The following is a 14,175-nucleotide window of genomic DNA, read 5'->3' on the forward strand; positions in this document are numbered from 1 at the left end:
GCTTGGCTCCTGTGGCCGCCCCCGAGCCGATGGCCTGGACTGAGCCAGGCCGCCGTGAGGGGCCTCGTCGTGTCCGGCACCGCCCCCTCCCCGGGGTTAAACTCCATTTTTGCTGCCGAGAGAGAGGCCTGTGTCGGTGAGAGGGAGCCAAGTGCTTGACGATCACCCCACAGCGATAAAGGCCCTGGAGGCGCCGTTACGACCTGCCAGAGACGTCAGGACGCTTTTCCGACACCGTCAGAAGTTTTATTTACAGAAGGGGCCACACGGCTTGGCAGAAACCTGCTCACGAAGCCTGGCTCCCCTGGCGACCCTCACGGGGGCGCGTGGCCCACTTCACACTGTTTTCTGTGCCTCGATGATGCGCAAAGGAGGTTGGGGACGGGGGCAGCGTGACCAGGGAGCCCGGTCTCCTCCTGGGGCCGACGGCCACAGGGCTCCAGCTCTTCCTGGCCTGTGGCATCTCCTCCCCTGGGCCACAGCTGCCTGGGCTGTGGGAGAGGCGGGTGCCCGCCAGCAGCAGGGAGCACCGGGCTGCGGGCCCAGGCCGATCGGCCACCACAGACTGGTCGGCCAGCTCGCGCTTAAAGCTGCTGTTGGAAGGCTCGCCAACCCCGGGAGACTTCACCCAAAAATCCCGATTAATTGTTTTAAAGAAAACATTTGGCAGCACAGGTCCTACCTGACCACATGGCGACGGGTGACCCCTTTGGCGCCTCCATCGTCCGCTGTCCTCACCCAGTCCCCTGCCCGGCCCAGGCAAGAACCCGACTCTGTGGTCCTTGTCCTAGAGAAGCAGTGTTCGCTTTTGGCACCATTCGAGAAGAGTCAAGGGACAAAACCGAGCAGAGAGGGACGGATCGCGTGATTCTGAAGCTAAGCCAGCACTTGATTCTGGAGGCGACAGACGGCCCTGCTGGCCCGCGCCCTCGGGAAGGGGAGGGAGCTGTGTCCCCGAGGCCGGGGCAGAGGGAGGCGGGCTCTGGGGGCGGCAGTGGCCGGGGAGGGCGTGAGGACGAAGGCGGGGTCAGGAGGGGCTGGGCCGCGTTGGGAGGCAGGAGGGGTTTTACTGGAAAATGAGGGTCATGGGGATCGAAGGCAGGATCTGGGGTTGACCTGGTGTCAGGCCACATGTGCCCCCGTCTCGCGCCCACCCACCGGCCCATGAGATTTCACGGGGGCCAGAGAGGGGCAGGAAGCACCCGCCTTCCTGTGAGGCCCCTCAGAGGCTCCCTCTCCCATCTCCCCTTCACGCCTCGGCCCAGGGGCAGGTCTTGTGCCGGGGGTGCCCAGGACTCTGAGCCCCGATGACCCCACGGCTGAGCAGGGGTGGGGTCGGAAAGGAGTGACCCAAACTAAACGCCCGGGAACCTCGCGTGGTCCCGAAGCCCCGGAGGTGGCCCAGCGGGGCCCTCGGCCCTGCGCCCCCTCCCCGGCCGCCCTCTTGCACCTTCGCGTTGAGCTCGGGCTCAGGTCCCCTGCCTCCTGCCGCCGAGGGACTGCGCCAAAGCCAAGTGTCCCCCGAGCAGAGGCTTCTGTCTGGTGGCTTCGCCTGTCCAGGAATGGCCAGTGGAAAATTCGAGTAAGAGATCATCGGGCGTTCCCACTGACTCGGCTACAACCCCAGCCCTAACCTGCTCTGTGCAAACGTGTGTCCGCTTCGAGCTTCGTTACGCTGCTTTGCTCAGGCGTCACTCTGCTAAGTCGGGAACGGGACACCCCGGACTGTGGCCTGGCGGGCCCCCTGTGGCGAGCCAGCCTCCAGACGCTGGGCGTTCGAAGGCTCACGCACGTCCTTCCTCCTCCTCCGGCCATGTCACGTGGTCCACCTCTGACACGGCCACTGGCTTTGTCGTTTTTAAGTAGCCAAACCACATGTGCGAGGCTTCACGGAAACAGCCGTTATCTCGGTCATCTCTGTGTTTATAACATCTGCATAGTGTGGGCACCCAGGGAGGGCCCCCGGAACCAGCGCGGAGAGGCAGAGGGGACCTCGTTTCTGGGCGGTTTGTGTCACCGGCCAGAGCGCAGAGGGCCCTGCGTGAATGGGATGGCGTGGGCAGGCGTCGGAGGGGGCGTCACCCGCCCGCGAAACCGCATCCGGTGGGCGGGGGGCCGTCGGAGCCCCGCAGGCCGCGAGGGGAGCACGCGTGATCTCGGCTGGTCGGGTCGGGGGCACACGAACCGTGTGTCCCGGGATGTGAGCCGATTAAAAACATCACAGACTGTCCTGCTTCTGCTCCTATTGTGTTCGTGCTTTATTGCTGGTGGTTTCTCCTTTGACTCGCTAACGGGAATGTATTTTTTCTCGGTGCTGCCATTACCTCTTCCTGCCAGTTTCCAGGTCACTAATTTTTCTGCTTAGAGTTCATTCTGTTTAGACCGATATGCTGTCTCTTTTAATGAGGTTATTTCTGGGTTATTAGCCTTCCTGTTATATGATACCTTACGTGGAGGCCCCTAATTGATGTAAATCAAACACAGCTTGCAGAGAAAAATCAAAGTCATTCTTCAGGTATTTGGTGGGTCTGGGGGCATCTCAGGATTTCAGTTTTAAACGTACCTTTTCAACGCGAGGTTACAGGCAGCTAATAACACAAATAAATCCTTTCGTATTCGTAAATTAGCAGGTTCAGAGAAGCGGAATTGGAGACGAGCACTGGCATTTCGGTTTGCTGAATAAGCTTTAGACAGAAATGAGACCGAAAAGTATCAGGTGGGAGGGGCTGAATCGCACAGTTCAATAACCTTGCCGACACATTTTTATTAAGGCATTCTTACATAAGCCATTAGGCTTTAGGTTAATTTTTACAGATATTTTCTGGCCGTACTTAACAAAGAGGATAGAATGGAAGCAGCGGCCTCCCTCAGGAGCTCTCGCGTGGCTCGGGGGCTCAGAGGGGCCTTGGCTCCAGCCACATCCTCAGGAGGAGGTTGGTTTTTCCTCGTTTTGCTCCTGGACGTTCACGCTGTCATGGGGGACGCTGATGAGCAGGTGTGTTATTTTTATCTCAAAAGAAAAGAAAAATGTGGTTTTCCCTCTTTTCTCCTTAAGGCTTTGTTCATTCATTATGTCCCCACCTGTCTCAGAGAGAAATTGTTCCCTGCCTGCGAAGGTGTGGCCAGCACGGGCCGTGCAGAGGAGCACTTGGGAGCAGGCGTCTCTGGGGAGCGTGGGGACTCTTGGCTGCAGGGTTAGGGGACAGATGGGAAGGTGGGGGCGGGAGGTCACACTGCGAGGCCACTCTGGGTGGTCTTGGTACCGCAGGAGGAATAGGCGTTTTGGGATTGGAGCACCTGCGTGAAGTGCCAACCGTGTCCCTCGGTTACGATGTGACCCCAGGGAAGGGCGTTTCCCGGGTACTGAAGCCCGAGAAGCTCTTGGTGAACCGACCAGCACGGCTCCCCAGACCCCAGGCCCCCGGGTGTTGTCCACGCCCCCCGCTTGGCCCACGTGGGTTTGCTCAGAGGAGTTCCTGGGTGTGGATGAGAGCGAGGTGCAGACTGCTGTGCCGGAGAGGGACATCCGCTGTGGGGTCTTGATGGTGACAGTCTGTGGGGTCTTGACGGTGACAGTCCTGGGAGCCCACACGGCACGTGCGGTGTGGCGGAGCTGGAGCTGGCGTGCCCAGCAGGGCCCTGTGGGCGAGCCCTCGGGCCTCCAGGCTCGGAGCCACCGTGCGCTCAAGAACCCGGAGCCGTTGCCCTCAGGGGGACGGGGCTGCGGAGGCCAGCGTGGTCTGGAGCCCTCTGAGCGGACGTCAGGGTTTCTGCAGAGACCATCCTTGCTCAGGTTTTCCCGCAGCATCGTAAACAAGATTGAAGGGACAAGTGACATCTGTCTGTCTGCAATTAAAAAAACCCCTTAAGAACCGATGGGATGGCACAGGGCACCACATCTGTCGCTGTGAGACCGGCGGCCGCCAGCAGCTTATTTGGCTTTGTCTGTGCAGCCGAGGCAGGCGGTGGCCTTGCTGTCAGAGTCCCAGCAACTCGAGGACTTTAGCCAGGGCCGGCCCTGCAGGGTCCCCTTCTGAGGGGCTGGTGACCTCTCCCTGTCCCGCGGCGACCACTGCCTCCGGGGCACCGTCACCCCTGTCTTTGTGTCGCTGTATGCTGAAGAAACTGGGGAACGCCCCAGGAATCTGAAAAGCACATGCAAAATTCGACAGAAAATTCGCTTTTCCAAGAACGACACTTTAGACTGAGTCGGAACTCACACGCCTTCTTTCTCGACGTCGGGGTCTGGCTGTCCTCTGAGGCTCTGCTCCCCCGCTAGGTCGGGGCCCCGGCTCTGTGTCCCCGCTGGACCTTGCAGCCCCATGTGGCACAGCCACCCATGACGGCCAGCTCCGGGAGGCAGGACCGTGGCCTGCTTCACTTTGTGTGCCCACCCCAGACGAGATCTGGAACCCCACAGCCCTCCAGTTATCCCTTCACAGTGAGTCACTGGTCATTACATCCAATCCTGGAAGGTTTCTGAGGGGCAGTCGGGCTGGACCAGAGTCAGCTGCAGACCTCAAGGCCCCATGGCCCGTAGCTCTCGGTCTGGACGGCCAGTCTCCTCTGCAAGGTTTTTAGATTCTTTACGGATCTGCATTCATGCCTCTCTGCGGCATGGGGACCAAGAAGAGTGACCCACGCGCAATGACTCACACTTTCAGCGTTGCCACCTTTTAGTGTTTTGAGTCCTATATTGAGCTTGAGTTAAAGACTCAGGAAGCAGGACGGGCGATTGTATTAATCAATCAATCAGGCAATCAATCAATCCAATAAGCAAATTAATAAAAATCTGGGATTTCTTGGGGCAGGTTGGGTGGCCGTGCCGCGGCCACCTGGTCAGGAGCTGGCGTGCACTGTGTCCCCTGTCCCAAGAATGGCACGCACCCCTCTGCAGACCCGGGTCCTTCCGCGCCCGGGCTTTGCTGTCAGACCGGCTTCTTCTCACGGCTGCTGATCCAGCTTCCACACCGGGGACCTGGTGTGTCGTCCCTTCTTCCGCCCAGCTTCCCTCTGTCCCTCACATTCTGTGTTTTCACGGGTGGCCATTTTCAGCCAGGCATCATCACTGGTGGCCACTGTCACACAAAGCTTCGAGGACGTGCTCGTGAGTGCTGGCACTGTCCAGGTGGTCCCCACTGACAACAGGAAGGACAGCACCTTGCCTTAGCTTTGAGTTGAATTTGTCTTTCTTCCATAGGACTGCAGAAGCCCAGACCCATGATGCCTGTCTGGAAACATAACCCCATCCAAAGAAAACCTCGGCTCCGTAAATGAGACGCGCTGTCTCCCAGCTTCGGGGTACACCTGGCTCTTCACGCAGACTTCCTCCCCTGCAGTTACCCTTTCCTACAAACCTACGCTGCATCAGGTAACGCTGGGAAAAAGAACAGCGAAGCAAGAACATACTTAATTTCATTAATCTGTTTGGCGAAACCAATATGAGGCGGCATTCTATTGATTTTCCTACTTAGTATTTAAAATCTCTACTTCTTTCCACAGAATTAAATGCCTCAAACCGATACTCCCCATCTTCACAGCCACATCTTTAACTAAGTTGTTACAATGAGGCGTTAACGGGTGTCGGTAGGGTAGCTGGTTAGAGACCGCTCTGTTCTGCTTGCCTTGATTATCACAGTTTAGATGTAAAGTAAATTAGAACGAGAGACTATACAGTCCAATTACAGATAAAAGCAGCAAACTGCACTGTTGTAATTAGGTGCCAGGACTATTTTTCTTAGATTTTGTATCTCACAGGGCCCTTCTCAGAGCTGCTTGGCTGAAGCCTCTACTGGAAGGTTCCAGGGTGGAGCTGAATTGCTGCAGCCATACTGTCCTGGACCTAATCTTTCCTCCACCTGAGCCCACGAGGGCTTGCTGGGCTTTTTCTCCCTCGAGACCGGGGTCTGCAGGCGTCCCTGCCTTCCACCGCCTGGGCTGGGACGGCAGCGAGGGTCAGTTTCTTTGCATGTTATCCGTCCGGCGGCGCCCACCCTCGTCCCTCTCCCACCCCTGTCCCTGCCCCCTCCTCTCCCCTGCTGATGTTGAGTCTTAGGTAGAGCCCTGCCTTGGGCCCAGAATGGGGTCCAAATCATGCCTTCATGCTGGTGTGGGGTGCTCCAGAAGTGAGGATATGCTAGGTGCACACACGTACCTCAAAACCAAGGAGGAACCCTCATTCCCCAAAGTGTTCTAGGACAGACCCAGCGTCAATTTAGGAAGGTTTCATTTCCAATGATGCATTACCTTCCTAGAGAACATTTAAGGTGTGATCCAAAGCATGTATTTTCTTTTGTGACCAAACAGATCTGACCTCTTACTAATTTCGCCTACAATTAGTTCGGTGTAATTACCGCCACTTACAGTTCAGTCTGCTTTCACGAAAAAAATTATTGCTCATGGGGTCATAAAACTCTTTAAAAATTGCTTAATAAAAAATGGAGTCTCGGGAATGTCACACGAGATAAGCCCAGCCATTAAATCCGGCACTTCCCGTGTGTGCGAGGTGGTAGTGTGTGCCGGGGGCAATTCATCACTTGCATGCGTGTGTGCGTATGCATGTGCGTGCACACGTGTGGGGTGTGGCCCCAGGTGTGCTCTGCAGCCTGGCAGGTCTGCGTACCAACTCAAACCAGATGCTCGGGTGCTGTCTTCATCTCCCACTGGGTTAGAACGGACAGAGCCAGGCAGAAAGCGGAAATAAGTCAGGCGGGAGCAGCCTCCAAGCCAATTTTATCATTTACAGGTGGATGACACTGAAACATGTCCTCCTGATGGGGAGCCTCTGTTCCTACAGGGGCTTCTCAGAGGGGCCACCTGCTCAGCCCCATCTGCCCCCTGCCCCCTCGTTTGCTTTTATTTTCATTTTGGCTCCTGTCACTCCTGATCATATGTGCTCTAGTGCCAGGGTCCTACTCTGCCACTTACCAGCTCTGTGACCTTGACCTCCTCATCCGAAACCAGGGGTCATAGCGCTGCCTGGGGCTGTGGGAGAAGGTGGGATGACACGAGACCTGGAAAGGGCTTAGAATGGAGTCTGGCTGAGAGAATGCTCTCAGGAAGCATCGGCCATGGTGATTTTTATGATTATTTTTATATAACGTCTTGTTACAAATTTGTATAGTGTCCATTTAATGTGTGACAATAATTCGTCCGCTGTTCCTGGTGAGCGGTGGAAGCCTGCACACGGCCCAACCCTGTGACTGGGCGCAGGGCCCCGGCATGCCTTCCGCAGCCCGCCAGCCAGCGATATGCAGTTATGCACGCATGCCAAGTAATTTTTTTCTAAAAACGGATGGCCCATGACTGTGTTACCTCCTGAAGCACTTTTTAAAGGTAAGGAATATTTGGCCAAAGTAACCAGCCAAAGTTTGCCCAACCTAAATTACGAATCCCTGCCTGACTGGCCTCATAGTTTTTCAAAAATCCTGGGGGAATATCATTTTATTTGCATGGAACTCACAAGTGCATTGTGGGAGGGCACTTTACCAGAGCACGGAGCCGATGGCTTCACGCCGATGCCCAGGACGCGCAGAGCCCAGTGCTTGAGTGCGGGCCATGATAAATGGACTTCTTTTGTCTGCATAACTAAAATCTGGGTATGCTCCCCAAGGTAGGGGACCTTCTTTCAAACTGTCTTTATGAAAAAGTGGTCCTCGTGATGCAGCGTCATCTCCCTTAAGGGAACAGCATTTTTTGTTGAGTGGAATCTGTTTCCGGAAGTTAATGCTGGGATCTTGTTAAACTGCGTTCCATGGTCTGCCTCCATCCCCATCTAAAAGGGTCAGTTAGAAATGATGTTTTGTGAGATGAGACACGTATGAACGTTTTGTGAGATGAGACACGTATGAATGATTCTATATTCAGTAAGAAGCGGACTTTGTGGGGTTTAAACATCATCTGCCTTACCTCTGTTCAGGAACAAAAGAGAGTGGTCTCAGCAGTGTCCTGTGGCTTAGGGAGGGAAGCGCTGGCCCTGCCCGTGTCCACGGGGACTGGATGCCTGGGCTGGCGGGGCGGCCACTGTGGCCCTCCGTTCCTGATCATGGGCAGGAACAAGCGTCCAAATGTGTCTGAGTATCTGTGAGTTGTCACAAGTATCCTGTGCGGAACGGGCCTCGGGGAGGTGTGGCTGTGGGTGAAGACTGCCCTGTGGCTTATCTACCTTGAGGCTCTTTTCTTTACCTGTTGAGCCAGGGTGGCTTGAAGCAGGAGCAGGACCATAAGTGACCGGAAAGGACATTGGTGTTGCTTCCCACAGCCCCCGGGGCCCCTGTCTTCGGTGCTGCCTGGGCGCCCTCATTAGTTGGGCTGGGTTCCAGAGGCTCAGCGTGCTGGCACTTGGCCTTCAGCAGAGGCAAACCACTGTGGGGGTGCAACTTGAGGCCTCTGAGCACCCTGAGTCCCCGTTATTATGGCAAGCTTAAGAGTAGTAAATAAAGGCAACAAATGAAATAAAAACACAAAATGAAAAAATAATTAAAACAATAACTATTCCATTCATTCTGAGCACATCATCCAAGATTGCATTAGAAAAAACTACAATAAAAACATGCTTTTAATCTGATAGTAAAAAAGCCCAATAAAATAAAAATGAGCTCCATTAATGAAAATAATGGCTCTTACCCCGACCAGTTAAAATGCTGAGCGTATGTGTTTTGGGGTTTGGGGGAGCTGAGGAGTGGCTTTTTTCCCGCGGCTGGTGATAGATTTGCTTTTGTTACAGAGTGGAGATGGCCCCAGCTAATTAGTGTTGCTCAATTTGGAATCTTACCTTTTGTATGCGGCCCAAAGAAATTGTGTAGGAAGACACCCGACTCCTGGGGAAACGGGCAAGAGGGGAGCAGTGCTCTATTTAAGATCTGGACTTGAGAAAGGGACTCAGGTCTGCAGCCATGTGCGTGCGCGGCGCGTGTGCGTGCGCGCGTGGGCAGGCGTGTGCGTGCGTGGGCGAGTGCGTGGGGCGTGCGTGGACGCGCGCAGGCATGGGCGTGCGCGTGCGTGTGCGTGGGATGTGCGTGGATGCGTGCAGGCGTGGGCCTGCGTGTGCGTGGACGTGCGCGTGCGTGTGTGTGCGTGCGTGCGCGTGGGGCGTGTGTGGACGTGCGCGTGCGCGTGTGTGGGTGTGCGTGGACGTGTGCGTGCGTGGACGCGCGCCCCCGCGCGTGTCTGTGTTCACTTTCTCCTTTCTCTTCCTCCTTCACCTCGCTTCCCTCCCTTCTCATCATTACTTCAATTTGCTTTTGCCCCTTTTAGGGAAATGACTTTAATTTTCTTGTAGATGACAGGCAAGCCCAACCTCAGACTCTTTCTGGAGAACGGGGAGGTGTAAATAGATAAGTCCCCAACGGTAGGAGACTTCAGGAAGACCCTCACCTGCTGATTCTGCTGGAAAAAGTGCGCGGCTGGGCTCCGATGTCCGCCTGCGCGGCGCCCTGTGGCCGTGGGCGGCCTCGCCCCCGCCGGCCTTCTCCTGCCGCTCTTGCCCGGTTTCTTTCCAGCGTGTAGCAGAAGCCGTGATTTGTGACCACTCGAACGTTTACTTGCTTAAACCCAAATCCCTTGAGCGTAGCTGCAAAAGGAGAAACGACACCACTCACAGTCCCCATCTCGACCTCTAAGGCGTTGCTGAGAGCCGACCTCGCCAAACCTGGGACGAAACTCGTTCAAAGAAACTCTCCGTCCACTCAGTCAGCTCCTCTGCTGCCCTCCCAGGGCCCTGACGCCACCACTACAAGTACTTATTTGTTCAAATGAATATTAACATTGTAATTTAGTACCTAATTATGCTTCTCTAGTCATAACTGGAAATGTGGTATTAAAATCCTTACATGCTCCTTGGCTATCAGCATGTACCTTTGTCAATATCCTGGGATTGCCAGAGATTTCTTTAATGTACAGTCTCCGTGCTCATCTCTCTCCCTGTCGCCCATCCTCCCTTGTCGCTCGCAGATTTACTCTCTGCCGCCGCACGTCGTACCGAGTCGTGCTTGAATAAAGCAGGATGTCGGGACCTCGGCTTCTTTCTAAGGACGCGTGTGCATAGGTGGCTTTCAAAATGGCCTCATCCTTTGTCTCATAACAGTGCCAGCCACGGAGCATACGATTTTAGGATTCTAAACACCCGCCAGCCTGAAACATAGTGCTCGATTAAGTTTGCTTAATTAATATTTCTCATCTCGTTGTATGTGGTCCTCAGTCCTGGTTGCACATACAAAAACACCTTTCCTTACAAAGTCCTCATTCCTGGTCTCATGTCAGAACAACGAAATCTGTGCCTCTATGAATGAGGCGTCCACATAGTTACAACAGGCAAGATGCCTTGAGACCGTGGCTCCAGGCTCGGCCAGCTCCTGTGTGCAGCAGCCACTGGTGAATGATTGAAAACTTAGTTTCTGCTTGGGGTTGTTCTGTGAACTCATCAGCAGTATCTGAAAGAGTGGAGGAGGAAGGTTTTATATTGGTGAAGATACTTCTGAAGAGACCAATCTGTTAAAAAAAAAAAAAAAAAAGAAAAGAAAGAAAAAAGGAAGAAAAAAGATTGTCCTAATAGGAATCATTTGTGTCTGAACCGATATTTGCTTTTCTAACTTCTGAGTGTTTTACGCGAGCTCCCCGCCCAAGCGAGCCCTGCCTGGCAGGACCTGGCGGAGGTTACGCAGGATGCAGACGGCTCATGTCCAACGGCCCTGCACATATGAGTCACACCCAGGGCCTCTGCTTTGGAAACATCTATTTGCAACTGGGGAAAAAAGAAACACAACACATGGCATGTCGGTAGGTCACCCTCCGGAAAAGCGTGCGTTTTCTGACAACTCTGTTGTGTTTAGAGGTAGACTAGCTAAGCAAAGCGGAGCCATCGTGGGGTGACACGGGGTGGCACAGGCCTCTGGCAGGCAGACTCCCTGCCTGGCCAGGACCCTCATCCATATCCTCGGACGCCTGCGCACACACAGTTCCCAAAGCCCCGCATGCAGCACTGGGTCGCAGGAGGACCCTCCACGGCATGGGTTCAGGTTCAGGCATCTCAGGCATGAGCCTTCGCACAGTTTGAGCTGATTCTGCTCAGGGCCACCCACACAGCAGGATCACCGGGTGAACTTTCTCTGCTGCTTCTGATTCTGTGGGTCCCTTGTTGTTCTGTCAGCCTGCTCTTAGGGACCCTGGCCAGAGAGCAATGCCAATGAGCAGAGCCTACCGGCTGGGCTGCACAGACACTCACCTTGGGTGCCAGCGTGTCGAACTGGGCCTGCGGGGCCACAGCCTCATGGAGGTGCCTCAGGGCTCCCTGGCTCACAGTCAGGGTGATGGGTCTTCATGATTCTTCTCCTGCTCAGATATGTTAGGGTCCTGAGTTAAATTTCATCTCAGTGCAAAATTCTGCCAGGGACCCTGCTTATGGTCACAGATAATAACCTAGGTCAACATCTCCCACAAGAATGTCACAGTATGCAGGGGGCAGGGAGCAGTCATCACCCCAAGAAAGAAAAAAGTGAAATGAAGTAAAATCAATAAACTACAACGAAAGTAACTCAGCACCCCTGGCGCCTATGTGGGCAGCAGACAACACGCCCGGGGAGGGCCATCACCATGGGCGCAGGCTGCCGTGGCCTGCAAACGGCCGTCCGTGGGACTTCCCCGTGGGACTTCCCCATGGGCCTGGCCTGCTCTGAGTGCGCCTGAAGGACAGCGGTTTGGCACTCCGGTCTCAAGGTTTGGGGGACACCCCTCTCACCTCCTGTATCCTTTCTATTTCTCCTTGTAGGAACCGTCTTCCCTCGGTTAAAGCCCGAGGGGCTCATGCCGGGAGGGGCAGCATGGGCCGCAGGGAAGTGCTTGAGACGAGACCGCGGAGCTGGGCTCTGTTGCTGGATGCTGACCGTGCCACACGGCCCTTGCTTGGCCTTGGCCGCCGCAGGCTCCTAGGATTCCGACGTGTTGCTTCGTTTAGGTGGCCCGGAGGTGTGAGAATCAGAGAACATAGCACCCGGCATGGCGCTTTCTTAGAGAGGTTTGCCCCAACCCCGCCCAGCCGGCAGGTAGGCCGGTCTGCCAGCTCCTGGGCACTGATTTGTTTCCCATCTTCCTGCAGGAATATAAGTTCCATGAGGCGGAGGTCTCATCTCGCTCTTCACTGTATTCCCAACACTGAGACCAACATCCACACAGCAGACAACCCACACACACAATTACTTCTTACCGAATTAATGTTACTTTTCTGACAATGTAAGGTAGGGGTTAAGAGTGCGTTTGCTGTATCCAGACCACCTGCACTTAATTCTAGTATGCGAACTTGGAAATAGCCTACAGTGACCTTGGGCAAGTTCTTTACCGTTTCCGTGCCTCAGTTCCTTCATGGAAATGACAATGGCATGAATAATATGAAATAAGAATAGTACGTAACTTACAGAATTATCATTGTCAGGAGGATTAAACAAATTTTTTAAAGAAGTTAAATGCCTAAAATGGCATCTGGCAACCGTATGCATTTAAAAACAACAACAACAACAACTAAATAATATCCAAGGGACATTTTTGGAAAATAAAAAAAAATTACAACAACAAAAGAAAACAGTTCCTAGCTTAAATATTTAAGTGCAGTGAACACTCCTGGGAGACTTTCAAATCCTGGTTAAGTGCTTATGAAGAAAGAAGCAGTTTTGACTTCACCACATTACCTGCTGGCTCCTGGTCTCCAGCTGGTTCAGGTTTGTACTAGACAATCCTAGGGAGCTCCCAGCTTTCCTACTCTGAGCACCCACATTCCAGGAAGCCAGTGGTTGAAGTGACTCACCAGGGGAAGGTGGAGACAGAAGCATAGCTATGGTGTGGCCCAGCCCACAGGCTCCTAGCTCTTTATCAGAAGCCGTAAGTTCTGCTTCACATTCTGCCAGTTGCTCACCTTGAGGCCTTAGAAACTCATGTCATCTCCTTGGTGGGATCACATCTCCAAGCATTAACCAATCATTATTTTTATTCACGGTCGGTCTCTGCAATCTCTTTTCTCTCCCCATCGCCACATACACACCCGAAATAGGAATTCAAAGGCAAACACAGGCAGTCATTTTTTTAGCTTTTGAGCTTCCAAGGGCTAATGTTTTGTCCTAAAAATAAGTATAGACGAGTACTTGCTGGGCCAATCTCCAGTTCTCACTCCGAAGGAGAGGAGAACACTTTCCCTGGGCTGAGAGCATCCACCCCCTTGCCGGGGTGGAGCAGGTGGGTGACAGATTCTCCAGGGAGATTGGGGGATCTGAGAGCAGAGGCTCCCTGGGCCTTGCTTCCCATGCAGGATATATAAAGTAGAAGACCCAGAGTGGCTTACCCCTGGAATGAGTTGGCTGCGATGGGGCAGGCCTGGTCACAAGGTGGTTTCAGCAGAGAGGCAGACGCCAAGACTCCTACCATGCTCTTGAAGTGGTGGGGAGCAGCCACCTCTCCAGAGCCCCAAGAAGGGCTCAGATGATAGGTAGGGATGGGCTGGCCTGCCGATGGTAGGGTCTCATGATCCTAGTGAATGGGGAGATGCTACAAAGTACTGTGGCATCACGGATTCATGTTAGGCATCTCTACTGACATCAGCAAAGAACAGAACAAAAACACACAAAACTTGACAGATGGCACATAAACAGAGGCTGACCAGAGTCCAGAAGCCACCTGGTCTCTTTCCATCCTGGTGTCTAGGGAGAAAGAGAGAGGAGAAATCCTGACCAGGAGGACTTGAAATCTGAACTGACTGTTGACTCAGAATCCAGGCTCAGGGTTGGACTCTGTTGAGTTGTAGGCAAATGAAGAAAGTTGCTTTTCTGCACATACAATGTCTTGAAAATATCACCCCATTACACTTCTATGCACTGTCTTCATAGTAAAGTATACCATTTGATGAGCCATTGTGAGGCTCAAATTAGATTATGGAGAACGTGCTTTACCAAGGAGGAAGGACCATACTTAATGTCAGAGGAGGGCAGGCTGCAGTTTCCAGGCCATGCCTGGGTTTGAACTCCTCTCGGGGCAGGTGAGGATCAGATTCAACTGGTAGCACTTTGAACTACTAATACCTGGAAAACGTTCTGGGGATTCCGTGTCGCTTCCAAGAAAGGAGATACCCATTAAGAAGGGCTCCTTCTTAACTGGGCTCAAATTTAAAAACAGAGCCTAGTAGTCATTGCTGAACAG

Source organism: Pteropus vampyrus, unplaced genomic scaffold (assembly GCF_000151845.1).
Source record: "Pteropus vampyrus isolate Shadow unplaced genomic scaffold, Pvam_2.0 Scaffold356, whole genome shotgun sequence".
NCBI classification, from domain to species: Eukaryota; Metazoa; Chordata; class Mammalia; order Chiroptera; family Pteropodidae; genus Pteropus; species Pteropus vampyrus.